This window comes from Cryptomeria japonica, chromosome 5 (assembly GCF_030272615.1).
Source record: "Cryptomeria japonica chromosome 5, Sugi_1.0, whole genome shotgun sequence".
In the NCBI taxonomy this organism is placed as follows: Eukaryota; Viridiplantae; Streptophyta; class Pinopsida; order Cupressales; family Cupressaceae; genus Cryptomeria; species Cryptomeria japonica.
Genome location: NC_081409.1, coordinates 727146583 through 727161003, shown reverse-complemented (window position 1 = coordinate 727161003; position 14421 = coordinate 727146583). Strand labels below are relative to the sequence as shown.

The following is a 14421-nucleotide window of genomic DNA, read 5'->3' as shown; positions in this document are numbered from 1 at the left end:
TCACATATAACATAATAGTGTACATGTATGACATTCCCTTTAGGATCACATCTAGTGTCCTAAGGGGTCATACGTGGTTCTAAGGGGTCACACATGTGTTATAACACGTGTGACCCCTTAGAATCGCATATGACCCCTTATAAAATTGTAGTGTGAACGACATACCCCTTAGTCCATCAAATAGTGTCTTAACACATGCGTGACCCATTAGAACCGCATATGACCCTTTATAAAATCCTAGTGTGAACGACATATCCCTTAGTCCATCACATAGCGTCTTAAGGGGTCGTATGTGGTCCTAAGGGGTCACGCATACATTAACACATGCGTGACCCCTTAGTAGGTCACATAGGACCCCTTATAACATCCTACTATACATATGACATTCCCCTTAGGATCACATAGTGTCATAAGGGCTCATATGTGGTTCTGAGGGGTCATGCATTTGTTATAACATATGCATGACCCCTTAGAACCGCATATGACCCCTTATAAAATCCTAGTGTGAATGACATACCCCTTAGTTCATCACATAGTGTCTTAAGGGGTCGTATGTTGTCCTAAGGGGTCACGCATGCATTAACACATGTGTGACCCCTTAGTAGGTCACATATGACCCCTTATAACATCCTGCTGTACATATGACATTCCCCTTAGGATCATATAGTGTCCTAAGGGGTCATATGTGGTTAGACCCACATATGACCCCTTATAAAATCCTATAACCACATATGACCCCTTATAAAATCCTAGTGTGAATGACATACCCCTTAGTTCATCACATAGTGTCTTAAGGGGTTGTATGTGGTCCTAAGGGGCCACGCATGCATTGACACATACGTGACCCCTTAGTAGGTCACATATGACCCCTAATAACATCCTACTGTACATATGGCATTTCCTATGTGTCCTAAGGGGTTGAATATGTGGTCCTAAGGGCTCACGCATGCATTAACACATGCGTGACCCCTTATAGAATCCTAGTGTGAACGACATACCCCTTAGTCCATCACATAGTATCTTAAGGGGTCGTATGTGGTCCTAAGGGGTCAACATGCATTAACACATGCGTGACCCCTCATAACATCCTACTGTACATATGACATTCCCCTTAGGATCATATAGTGTCCTAAGGGGTCATATGTGGTTAGACCCACATATGACCCCTTATAAAATCCTAGTGTGAACGACATACCCCTTAGTTCATCACATAGTGTCTTAAGGGGTTGTATGTGGTCCTAAGGGGCCACACATGCATTGACACATATGTGACCCCTTAGTAGGTCACATATGACCCCTAATAGCATCCTACTGTACATATGACATTTCCTATGTGTCCTAAAGGGTTGAATATGTGGTCCTAAGGGCTCACGCATGCATTAACACATATGACCCCTTATAGAATCCTAGTGTGAATGACATACTATAGAATCCTAGTGTGAATGACATACCCCTTAGTCCATCACATAGTGTCCTAAGGGATCGTATGTTGTCCTAAGGGGTCACGCATGCATTAACACATGCGTGACCCCTTAGTAGGTCACATATGACCCCTTATAACATCCTACTATACATATGACATTCCCCTTAGGATCATATAGTGTCCTAAAATGCATGCGTGACCCCTTAGTAGGTCACATATGACCCCTTATAACATCCTACTATACATATGACATTCCCCTTAGGATCATATAGTGTCCTAAGGGGTCATATGTGGTTAGAACCACATATGACCCCTTATAAAATCCTAGTGTGAATGACATACCCCTTAGTTCATCGTGCATAGTGTCTTAAGGGATCGTATGTGGTCCTAAGGGGTCACGCATGCATTGACACATACGTGACCCCTTAGTAGGTCACATATGACCCCTTATAACATCCTACTGTACATATGACATTCCCCTTAGGATAATATAGTGTCCTAACATATGACGTGTTAGATCTCTCTATTCTTGAATTTTTTATGTATGTCAAAGATTTAAATATGTACATGTACATTAGATCTCTCTATCTCTCTGAAATATATGTTATCTCTAGATCTGAAATATATGTTCTCTCTCTCTCTCATTGAAATATTTGAAATTTTTACATGTATTTTTTGAAAATGAAAATGATCTCTCTCTCTCTCTCTCATGAAGATTTATATGTATATAATCTCTCTCTCTCTCTCTCTCTCTCTCTCTCTCTCTCTCTCTCTCTCTCTCTCTCTCTCTCTCTCTCTCTCTTCTCATGAAAATGATCTCTCTCTCTCTGCTTACGTATTTATTTTAACTTTATGACATGTACCTAGATAGATGGCATCCCAAGATATACCTTCGCAGGCTCCTGATCAGGATCCACCTTCGCAGGCTCCTGATCAGGATCCACTTGTGCAGGCTCCACATCAGGAGCCACCACAGTAGGATCCTCCACAGCAGGATCCCCCCTTGCCCAACATTGCTACTATTTTTCATTACAGTGATCGAGAGTTGCATAGGTTGAGGGCCATACTAGATGACCCTCGTACTAATGGTGTGTACAAGAATACGTGCACATCCATTTTTGACAGTTTACAGACATTGAGGGACCGCTTAGTATCTCATACCTCATTCTCACCTGAGGTTATAGAGGATATATATAGACATTTCAGGAGTGAGGTGAGGGGTCCTCATTCTTTTGCTGATGTGGTGGGGGTGGTCTCGAAGGAGACCATCAAGGAGAGATGCTTCCCACAATATCAGGAGAAGAGTAAGGTGAGGGGATATCAGGTTACCAGATGTATCGACCCACAGGTTGCATCACTGATTTACCCATGATTCTTAGCAGCCCATGGTCATTATCCTAATAACGACTAGATTCCATTATACTTTGCACAGTAGGTATTTGCTGAGGTTCATTGTCAGATGAAACCAAACTACCTTGATATTCCAGGATATTATGGACAGGGGAGGGGTTGGATTGCTGATAGAGATGCATATCATAGGCGTGATAGAGCTCCGCCTAGACATAGTGACCTTGTTGGCCAGAGATTTCCTGCAGTAGTCCCAGCCATGGCACCCATAGCAGATCACGTTGTGATTGCTTCTCAGAGAGAAGCAATTGATAGGATTGGACAGATTGCATCAACAGCAACCACCATATCTTCTGACAGGGTGGGTAGATATATGATGAGTCGACCACGTTTGCGATCATCCATAGATCATGCATCTTCTAGTCATGGGGGGGCTTCAGATTCAGATGATCGGTATATTTCTGCTGGCATCCCCTCCCTAGATGAGGTAGCATCTATAGTCAGAGGTAGTAGACATGTACAGATGTCGCAGTATTTAGTCGAGGACCTACTACATGCTTATAGTTTTATTTCATCTCGACTTGGGATACCATTGGGTGATGTTAGAGAGGAGATTCTCAGATATGGTCAGGCTACAGTAGCATCGACGCATACCCCAAGGCAGTCATAGCATTCTCATCACTCTACGCATGCTCCAGGCATTGACCCACCTACAGATCACTCTGTTGCTGCAGAGGAGGAGCTACAAGCTGATGAGCTCCATATCATAGATGACGGCTGGTTGGATTCATTTGAGGAGGAGATACGAGCTGATCAAGTACATATCACAGATGAGGGTTTGGACTCATTTGAGGATCAGCTGAGAGATTTGAGCCATACTGGATTTATGGACATGCTACTACAGTCAGACACTTCATCCATGATGCCCACTCATCTAGTTAGCCCCTTGCACTCCTCAGTGATACGTACAGCTAGAGAGAGATATGCAGGCACGAGTGATGTTGTTGATATGATCACGAGACAGGATCAGACTATACAGCCTACTCCAGGTGATACACAGGTATGTACATGTACATGTGCATTTAAAATTTTAGAAGATATGTATACATACATTGCAAATTTGTACCTGATAAATCTATATATATAGATCTCATGTTTAATAAATAATCTAGAGTTCTAAGTTTTAATTTGTAGATCATTTAAATTGATTGTGGACTAATCCTTAAATTGATAGTTAGCTCATGTCACTCCTTCCTTGAGCTCTGAGCATGTGCGTAGGAGAGATTCTTTAGATGATGTTAGTGTACAGGTTAGTTATGGTTTTTGGTATAGATATATTTGATGTACATGCATGTCTAGAGATATATATATATATTATATTTAATATTTAAATAAATTCTACTTTTGCAGGACTCCCCCTCAGATGGTCGCTTAGTTCGTAGCTGACATGATGATCCCTATTGATTTGCTCCAGACTTTATAGCTCATTTACATTTATCTTTTTATATACTTTCATGTTATATATATTAATGCACGTACATGGAGTTTAGACTCTAGATTATACTTTATACCTGGTTTGTGTTTGACTCTAGATTATACTTTATACTTTATACATGGAGTTTAGACTCTAGATTATACTTTATACCTGGTTTGTGTTTGACTCTAGATTATACTTTATACATGGAGTTTAGACTATAGATTATACATGTTATAAGTTTTATACATGTTTGATTATATTATATTTATACATGTTTGATTATATTCTAGATTTATGTACATGATGTTTGATTAAATTAGATTTAAATACATGTTTGATTAGATTGTATATTTCATGCATGTACAACGACTTGTTTAGACTCTAGATTATACTTTATACCTTGTTTGTGTTTGATCATCTATTATACATGTTTGATTATATTAAATTTATACATGTTTGATTAGATTAGATTTAAATACATGTTTGATTAGATTGTATATTTCATGCATGTACAACGACTTGTTTAGACTCTAGATTATTCTTTATACCTGGTTTGTGCTTGATCATCTATTATACATGTTTGATTATATTAGATTTATACATGTTTGATTTTCAAACAAAAGAGTATGTATGAAATGAACAAACTAAACTTAATAGGTCATGTATTGAATAGTTCACATCCAGTACATGTATATTACATAGGTATGTATATTTGTAGGTATGTGAGCTTCTAGGTATGTATATTGTAGTTAAATAGTTCACAACATGTACATGTCCTAATTCCATATTAAATATATCAATTTTACAAATGTACATATTACATTCTAATTTAAATATGCATTTTTTAATTAAATACAAATACAATTACATACAATTACACGTGCACATTTAAATACATCCTAATTTGATATAATGTATAAATAAACTTAAAAATATTTATCCTTTAGTTTCAAAACAAGTCACTTGAGATCTAGAATTTATCTTGAACTTGTACATTAAAATTCAATTAATGTGGATTACTAAATGTATATATAGTTCATACCACATCAAGTGGTTCACAACGCTCTTCAATAACACTTAATATTTTGTCATGATCTTCACTATCTAGTCTCCACTTTTGAGACCGCCCTCGACGTGGAACTGTTTGAAGAATTAGGCCAATAACAATGACCAAGTGACTATACTGATATACCTTGTTATCAATTTGGTATTCAGTGAAATGAATCCCATGTTGAACAATTTTAACTTGTTTGAAATATGTCCCTTGCACTACAACTGATCCTGCATGTACATGTATATAAGAAACGTGAGAAATTAAAAAATTTCACACAAGCGATTTGTATGTATGTACATATTCAAATTAGAACTCAAACCTATGGGAAATGACATTCCATCACTCATCTCAGATTTTGATAACTTCTTTCTCTCTTTTGTGCAACGCAATAAATAATAACTAACACCTTCTATATTTCCATCTTCTGCTATGACTGCAAAAATATCTCCTGCAATTTGACACAAGTTAAATAAATTCTAAGTTATATGTCATTTTTAAGGAAATGTTTACATGTGTACGTCATGTATACATACCTTTTTTAATGAATCCTGAAATATGATCGTAATCACCAAAAATCAAAGGAATGTCTTCAAAGTTTTCATCCTCATTTGAATCCTCGTATGTGTCAGAAACATCTAGTGGCACCATTTTCCATTCACTAACATATCCAAGCTCTTGGTTCTTGCAAACAACATAGTTTTTGAAAATGCATTTAGAACAAAAACATGAATAATCTCTAGTGTATAATGTCCATGGGCGATTATCTGTACTCATGACACAATGCAAAGATCTTGTCCTCTCCACACTCTTGCATCCATGCATTGATTTTCTATCCACATCTGTAAAATGTACATGTGTACAAGAATGTACATATAGATCAAGTTGTTAAATTAAAAAAAATTAAATAAAATACTAAAAGAGAACACGTACCGGTTATCTCCCAAAACACTCTATATGGAATGGGCTTATATGTTCTTGATGATGATTCCCCAGGATAATTAGGTTGCTCAAAGTGTTTCTTACACCATTCAACAACATCATGTGCATTTTCTATAGATTCTCATGTGTACTTTATTTGATGCTTTCTTAGAGCACGTTTGATACAAGCTCCTGCACCATCATGTTCACCCTTTCTATGACCACTCTCAAAAAAACTCCAAACATGTGGTATTTTGTCATTTCGATGATATCTACATAGTGCATAAAATGGCCTCAAAGATTTGAATTGTGTCGCACATTCATCAGACCAAACAAAATGTTTAACTATTGTTATGCCTCTATCTTTCAAATATTCAAAAAACTTCTTAAAGCAATGTTGTACAAAAAGTGTGTCATGCTCCTTATCATCACTGATATAGAAGTGGTACTCTTTCTTAATGACACGATTTTCAAATTTACTATCAACACCATCCAAATTCATCTGTGCATGTCGATAACACACATGCATGAAAATAGTGATTTGCTTTGAAAAGTAATACTCTGATTGAATCTCTTTTTGATGCACAAAAGAGTAATTCTCTGCGAAGTCAACTACAGATAAAATAGTTCCAAGTGGGAAAGTGTCTCTTAATCTTTTAAATTGTTCTGCTTGCCACTTGGCAAAAAAACCATGGCATATGTATGGTTTTATCAACTTACGAAAATTTTCCATAAATGTTCCAATAGGTATTTCCTCTTCTACATAATCTAGTCTTGTAGATTCCTTTCCAAATTTTGTTTCAAATTTTTTGTACTTGTAACTCTTGCAATTTACCATCTTCCTCATGTCAGTATCTTCATCTCTCAAAGGCAATTTAGCCAAGTCCCCGCATGTTCCACAAATTCCTCTTATGCAATTTATTTGACCGGTTGCATTATCATCTGATTTATCACATAAGATGGATGCTATGAATTGACTTGTTCATTTAGGAGGAGCATTTTCATAACCATCATTATCTTCTCTAATCTTTCGAAACACCTGATAGTACAAGTCAAATTCGATGTGATAACGACAACAACAAGTTTTGAAAACTTTATTTAACTTCACAAAATATGGCCTTAACCGTTCAAACATGGTTTGTCCAATCTTTATATGAGGGTTTGTTTTAGTAAACAATACATACAATTCATGTTTTGTTGTGTCTATCCAATGTTTTACATGGAGATCATAACGATCAGGACCAATCCTTTGCTTGATAAAATCTCTACTATTTGATGAAGGGCGAGTATTATCATTCCAAAAACTTGTCACAAAGTTCCTAATAACATCTTCAATTCTATCAGAACAAGGAGCTCTACACATAATTGCCCAATTCCCTTCTGAGGTAGTATCATCCAAAATCTTTCTCCTTTTAACATATTTAGATATTGTCCTTCTACTAAAACCAAACTCAGATGATAGTGAAGAGATTTGTCTTTTTTCAGACAATCTTTCATTTACTCGTCCACATCCATTTCAAGTAAATGATCTAAATTTTTATAAGAAATATTTCTCTTCACCTGTTTAGCTAGATCCACAATATGCTCATCCATATCAGTGGTAGGACGTAAGGAGCCTGACCCCTCTCCTTCAAAGGTCTCCATTGGTTCAACTTGGACAATCTCCTCCCTATGTTCATCAACTATATTGTGTTCTTCAACAGGTTTGTTTGCCCGTTCTGCACATAATTTAAGAGTTTGTGTAAGGTTCTTGAATTAATCAGAGATTATTCAATTAGGATTAAGAATAGGGGTGAATTTGGCTTAAAGCTTTACATGTTAAAATTAGCCCATTCAATTTGGTTTATTAAATTTCAATACTTTTAGAACCTTATTGTTATAACTCTAATTAAATTACCTGTTTAGGTTTAAAGTTCAATTTGTTCTCAGGTTAGGATTAAAGTTCAATCTCTAATTTTGAGCACTAATTTAACACATAAAATAAAATTTTGATAAATTAGAAATTCCAATTTTGAAAATTAAAAGTACAAATATTTTGATGCATGTATACGATAACTTAGGTGACCTCATATTAATTTGTTATGGACCATAATGTAAGTGGACTATAATTTGTCACATGTGTGTATATTTAAGACCTATTATTGCATAATAGACCCCCTAATCTGAAATGTTTTTGCATGTACGTGAAGTTGAATATAAATAGTTCACCTAAATTATTCAACATGTTTAATAGGTTATAAATTTATGTCACATTTAAGAACTATAATCAATGTAATAGTCCTAATAGGCCTTATTATTAAAATCAATATGACCACATTTGAAAAAACATTTCACAAAATTAATATACTTAACTACCCTTAAGATAGATATATTATGTGATATTAAAGGACCTATCACATGAAATTACTTGTACATGTAGATTAAATATTCAATATATATAATTTAGAACCTAAAAATTATGACATAATAGGTCTTATTAATTTTATGACTTAATAGGTCTTATCTATTATAAATGAACTTAATTATATAGGAGAAAAATGCAATTACACAACAAGCAAGTTGATGGAATTTGAAATTTGCAAATACACATGTATTATCTCAAATTAATTATGTTTTCCAATTAAAACAAAATTATTTTTAATCCTATTAAAAATATTAGATAAAAAATATTGAATTCTAATTAATTGATACGTAATACATATTAAATTAAATAGAAATAAAATAAAAAATACATACTTGCATCATGATATTTTTATCTTCTTTGTTCTCGATATCTTTCTTTCGTTTTGAGAGAATAATTCTTTGAAGTCTTATTTTGCCTTCTCTTCTTGTTCCCCATGCTTTTACAAAAAACCTTCAAATTATTGCCTTCAAAATAATTTTCAAATATCTTCTCTCATCCAAAAATGCAAATTATTTTAATCATTTGAGTGATAAAAAACGAAAAAAAATTATGGACATTTATACGATTCCACAAATGAAAAGAAAAACAAAAAATGCATCGGCCCGAGTTCGAACGAAAGCCGACAGTTAAAAATTGTTGGGTTCGCTCGAACATGGCAATTACAAAAATGTGTGTGCCAAAATCTAGCTCACTGGTTTGAGCGAAAGGGGGTTCGCTCGAACCCCTTTCGGTTCGAGCGAACCCAATCCGATCGAACTCGTGTTCGTTCGAACCCCAAAATTAGAAGTTTCTCCCAAAAAATTTCAGAGTTCTGAAGAATTAATGACTTCGGAGCTCTGGTTCAATGCACGAATGAAATAATCTTGATAACCCAAAAATATTAGATGGTAGTACTCGAAGCAAGCTTTCCAACGAATATAATTTTGTTATATTTTGAATTTATTATGTTCTTGATTTTTTAATTTTATTAAAAATTGGTTTTTCACCAAACATGAACTTCTCTGTTCAACGCATTGGGAAAAATAAGAAACTAATTCAAAAAAATTCTGAAAAATATCTATACCCTTGGTATTGATGTCTTCTTTCTAACAAAAAAAATTAAATTGAATTTTGATTTATATAGAACAAGTTATGTGTTCAAACGTAAACCTATGTTTGAATTATGACTAGTCGGACTTCAAAACTTTATAAAATGAAAAATATTGAACATATCACTATAAAACCAAATGCAAGCCCTGGATATTGATGTTACAAACCAAAATTCGAAAGAATTGAGTTTTTATCATTTATAGAAAAAAAGTTATGCGTTTCGGGAGGCACATCACTCTTAAAAAATGTAGTTTGTTGTAAAAAACTACTTTTTGAGGGAGATAGAAATTTTAAAAAAAAATCCTTCAAAAAAATTTGAAAAAAATGTATATGGAATCTACAAACAAAATGCTAGAAATCACTAATTTACATCATCTTCAAATTTTTAATAGTTTAAAAGTTATAGTTCTTAGAAGTTGAAGATTATTTTAAAAATGTACATCTTAGTGTCAAAAGTGGCAAAAAAGTGGGAATCATTATTGTGAGTTCACCCATGGCATACCCTGAGATGACACACCTTTGAGGCATTGTATTGAACAATTTATGCAATCATCGGATTCCATGAGATGACATATTACAATGCATGTCGTTAATAGTATGGAATTCGGGTTTTCACATTGAATTGAATCAATATGCTTTAGTGTGTTTTTCTTTACATGGTGTTAATCTCATTGTTGCAAATCTTCCCATCGATAAAAAATGAAGCACCGTAGGTATGCTGCTGTTGGCTATTAGAATTTTTTCAAAAAAGAACTATCTGCGCAAAGAAAAAACCTGCAAACTGGCTCTGATATCAATTGAAGGATTGAAGGATTGAAAAGAAAGGAACAACACTTATGCTATGCCAAAGATAAAATTAGAAATAGATAATTGCAAAATTAATCTCGAATTACAAAAATAAGGACTTCTCTATATTGTGCACACAACAGAGATAAATGAAAACACAGATCTGAAATTGAAATTCTATATATTGAAATTGAAAAATTGCTTACAAATATATAAAGCGCAATGTCTTTAACACTGTTGTCCTAATAGACAATAATAGCAGACTCAGCTATTTCTAAAGATAGAAATATCATCATGTGTTTCCATGCATGGAATAATTATTCAAAAACAAATAAGTTAAAATAGAACTGCCATACATATGTGCAGATTTATTGGCCATCAATGAACTGAAAAAAGATTATGCAGTTAACTACAGTTTATTATTTTCCTTAAAAACAAAAAAACTAACTATCAGAAAACTGTCGTTGCATGAGCCATTGTGAGGCCACAATGCGATGGATGTCTTCAATAGGGAATACTCAGCTGAGATGATATCTAGTTGAGGCATGACTGTCTGCAAGTGAAAATTATTCTAGAGTCCAATTTTGCAACTACCAAATGCATTGCTTGAAAGAATACAAGGCTTTGTAAACAGTTGCGTGCGTATAGTCAGCTATAATAATTACCTCATCCCTTTCTCTTATGGGCATTTTTAAAAGATTTTTTTCTATATGGAGCAAAATAATTAAATAAATAATATATTAGGAAAAGCTATTAAGGTAGCTAAAAATATATGTTCTAATATCAGTCACAAGACTGCAAAATATAACCAAAAGTTACATAAAAGTGAAGAACTTACAATGACTAGGACAATCTAAACAAACAAACAACATCCATAAGGCTGTGAGATAAAACCATAAATTACCTATATTGATTATAGCTCTTGCCATGACTCAACTCGCTATCCAGCTGAAACTTCCTAATTTCCTATTTGATTTGTTGTAACTGAAGCATAGCCTTCGCATTCCTCTTGCAACACATCTATTTTTCCAAATATTTTTTAAAAGAACTTGCCAAATTGAATCAACAATCACATCATTCTATTGATAAAAAAAAAACAATCACATCATTCTACATGACAAAACAAAAATAACTTTATAGAATACTTAGACAACTTTACATTGCCGATGATTTTAGTTGATGTGCATGGCTACCTTTGGTGCCTTTCATAACTGGCCAATTAGTTAATGCACGTTGTTCTTTTATCAACTAAAACAACTTGTTGATGAGTTATGTGTTGACCATAGCGGTCACTTTGGAAATAATTACAATTCACCAATAAGCTATGACATATTAAGTGATCCAGCAATTTAAACTGATTTCACAATCTGGCGAAGCTACCCATTAGTGATTTTATTCCCACTCAAAATTTGATCATATCGACATTTTTATTTCTTTGTACGATATACTAAAATGACCGATGCTATTGAGAAGCCATGTGCCAACTTCTCAAGGTTTGTACACTTTGTAAAATTACTGGTAACAACCAAAAGACCGAAATGCTTTTCCAAATCCACTTTGGTGTGGAATAAAACTTGTACAAATCAAATTGACAAAAAGACCGACACAAAAAGAACTATTCAAAATATTTTTTCTACAACTAATACAAATTAATCAGTTTAGAGATAAGACATGTACTTATATTTGCATTCAGCTGAAATAGATTACCTTTGGTCTGCATGCCGGTGGCCACCATTTCACCATCCTTTCCTTTCTTGAATTCCAAAGTGAGACCAGTGTCATTCAGCTGGGCAACACTCAAAAGGTTGTCTCTGAGACCATCAACCCAGTACACATTGTCAGCACTACTCTTTCCATTCAGAGAGATGGCCCCTCTGCCCTTGACCATGCATGGTGCATCATTACCAAAGTGAACCACACCACCATCATACTCTTCCAAGGTTAGAAACTTGCTCCGATCACCAGTCATATGGTGAGAACAGCCACTGTCAATGATCCACTCATTGGAATTATCAAACTGGGAGACAAGAGCCTTCTTGTCTGACACATCTTCCTTGACAGCAACAAACACAATATCTTCATTTTCTTCATCCTCTGATTCCCCATCTGTGACACCTTCATCAACTGCCACAAAACAGTTTCTCTGGTTTCCTCCTTTGAACTTCTTGAACCTTTCCGGTTTGTCCTTGTTGTCGCCATTAGCATAATTTACAACAATATGTCCTATTCGATTACACTAAAATCATTTCAAAGGTAGCTTACCTCTGTATTTGCTGGTTCCTTTAGGAAATTTCCTGGCAAGGAGAGCTTCAAATGCCATCACAATCTCCTCATCATCCATTTCTCTACTCTGTCTTGGTTCACCACTAGTGCTAGCTTCTTTTCCTTTTCTGGATGGTACAGTAGAAGCTTTAAAAGCTGATTCAGTCTTTGAAACACTGCCATCAAAGCTATTTAGCTCATAGGCTGTCAACTTTGCAATGATGGAGTCTAGGGACACCTTAGTCTTGTCTATTGATCTCAGCTCCTGAATAGCAGCAACCCTTATTGCATAGACCAGCAATAGGGATCTCAGGACTTTTCTTACCACAGTGGAATCTTCCATTTTACCACCTACACTCTTGATATCTCCAACAACGGTTTTGATTCTTATTCCATATTGTTGAATGGTCTCACCTTCAACCATCCACATGTCTTCAAACTTCCCTCTAAGGCTTTCTTCCTTATCTTTTTTAACATGCTCATAACCGCCATAGATATTTTCAAGAGTATCCCATACCTCTTTGGGATTTACCTTATCTCAGACATCAATAAACTCAATGTCAGATAAACTACTAATTAGGGCTTCCATGACTTGCCCATTCTCTTGCATCTCTCTCTTCTGGTCATCGGTGAGAGTACCGATAGGGGCAACGTAGCCATTCTCAACATAGCTCCAGTGTTGAGCACCCATGCTTCTGATGAATATCTTCATTTTGTCTTTCCATAAACTGAAATTTTCTTTGTTAAACTTTGGACCTTCCCTCTTCATCATTAGACTGAGATCTTTACCTCAAGCGGTTAAGATTATAACACAGAGGACCTAGAGGATGCTCTGATACCAATTGATAACACAATGATGAACGAATAGTACCCAATTGGTACTGAGGGGGGGGGGTGAATCAGTACAGACAAAAACACACTCTTGAACTGGTTTGTCTGCAGACATTGTGCATTGACAAACAAACAGTAACACCAGTCCTAAAACAGAGTACAACCGGTAAAAACCGAAACTAGCTAAGACAAGCATAAACTGGTTAATACCTATCTTCTCATATACTCTAACACTTCATTTCCATTTCACCCTAATACATGAGCAAGTAATCTACCATCAAAGATATACATATGAGCAACTAGATCAACATGATTCACCACTTGATAGAAAACAATATAGCATCACATGAAAAAGACATCACACATGACACACATATTTTCACGTGGTAACCCAACTAGGAAAAACCACGGTGGGGATGAATACCCACAAGCTTGTTTTTGAACTCTTTAGATGTCCGCTCTATTAGAAGCCTTGTCCTGTTAAAGACTGATACAATGGGTTCTATTAGGAACCGATCCTGTTAGGGATCACCCAGTTAAGGGATGGCTAGAATACTCAATAAGGGTTAAATCCTGTTAAAGGTTACCTTGTTAGAGGATTTCAAGAACTCAATGGTTTTGAGTAACCCTGTTAAAGGATTTACAGCAAGCCTGTTAAATCTACTCTGTTAAGAGATTTCTCAACTGTTGAAGTGGTTAGAGATCAACAGGTATTACAAAGATCTGGTAACAACACTCAATGTCAATGTAGATCCGTTTAAGCTCCTCTTCACCTTCTACACTTACACTCTGCAGGTATCACTTCTCTCCTTTGGTCTGGCAAGAATCAC

The 14421-nt window shown here is 35.2% G+C and overlaps 1 protein-coding gene across 1 annotated transcript in view; it reads left to right on the top strand.

The window, feature by feature from the left end:
* LOC131051727 (ankyrin repeat-containing protein At5g02620) overlaps nucleotides 1-14421 on the top strand; it is a 112049-nt gene that overhangs the window by 79640 nt on the left and 17988 nt on the right. The window lies entirely within an intron of this gene.